This window comes from Euphorbia lathyris, chromosome 7, assembly GCF_963576675.1.
Source record: "Euphorbia lathyris chromosome 7, ddEupLath1.1, whole genome shotgun sequence".
Classification (NCBI taxonomy): domain Eukaryota; kingdom Viridiplantae; phylum Streptophyta; class Magnoliopsida; order Malpighiales; family Euphorbiaceae; genus Euphorbia; species Euphorbia lathyris.
The window spans coordinates 548985-550238 of NC_088916.1; the positions used below are offsets into that span (position 1 = coordinate 548985).

Consider the following 1254-nt stretch of genomic DNA (forward strand, 5'->3'; position numbering starts at 1 on the left):
CCTAATTTACCAAAACCAATTCCATCAATTAAACGTATTTCTTTTATTAAACCTAAACACGTGATTAAAATCGAATTAAATAAAGTTTTAGTTAAAAAGCGTTTCCTGTGGGTTCGATATCTTTTATTACTACAAGCGTATACCGTGCACTTGCGGAAATCGCTCAACAAGTTTTTGGCGCCGTTGCCGGGGAACGCCAAAATTTTTGACAAAATTTTAAATTTTTCGTGTTTTATTTCGAATCTAGGTTTAAACATACTTATTTTAATTTTTATAATTTAATAATTTTCATTTACTAATTTATTTTATTTTTCAAATTCTGTTTTGTAGGTAGTTTCGGTTCGTGCAAGATTTCAGGTTCATGCGCAGTTCTCGAAGTTCAGGCATTGTACCAGGCCCTATAGACCCAGAAATTGAGAAAACCATTAGAAAGAACAAGAAAAATAAGAAAAACAAAAATAAGACCCCAGTAAAAACATATACCGAGCCAGAAAAAATGGCAGACCCACCAACACTTATGGATTACGCTAGGCCAGGTGTGGCCGGTGTGACCAATAGTATCGTTAGACCCAGAATCACCGCAAACCAATTTGAAATTAAGCCAGCTTTGCTTAATATGTTGCAAAATAATGTAACATTTTACGGGTTACCTAACGAAAATCCTAACACCCATTTAACAAATTTCCTTGAAATTTGTGACACTTTTAAAATCCCAGATGTGACTGCAGAAGCAATCAAACTTCGCCTCTTTCCTTTCACTTTGAAGGATAGAGCCAAAGAATGGTTAACTTCTATGCCAGCCGCAACTTTTGCCACTTGGGAACAATTAGCCCAAGCGTTTTTATCTAAATATTTTCCTTTAGCAAAAACCGCAAGAGTCATAAAGGAGTTAACATCTTTTTCTCAAAATGATAGTGAGACTCTTTATGAAACTTGGGAACGTTTTAAAGAACTTCAACGTTTATGCCCACACCACCAATTACCTGCTGAACTTTTAATGCAAACATTTTACAATGGACTAAATCCTACAACTAGGGGTTCATTAGATGCTATGTTGGGAGGGCTATTTATGAAGAAAACATCAGCCCAAGCGAGAGAACTTTTGGAGGAAATGGCAATCAACAGCAGTATGTGGCCCGCGGAACGTGGACATATGCCGGTAGCAAAACCATCATCCTCAACCACACCATCAGTTAAAGGTATAGTTGAACTTGATCTAGTCGCGATGCTACAAGCCCAATTTTCTGCTTTATC

At 36.8% G+C, this 1254-nt stretch overlaps 1 non-coding gene across 1 annotated transcript; it reads right to left on the reverse strand.

The window, feature by feature from the left end:
- Positions 1-874: 874 nt before the first annotated feature.
- Positions 875-981, reverse strand: LOC136201635 (small nucleolar RNA R71). The gene has a single exon (XR_010673981.1). It is a non-coding gene; the product is annotated as a small nucleolar RNA R71 (small nucleolar RNA).
- Positions 982-1254: the final 273 nt, after the last annotated feature.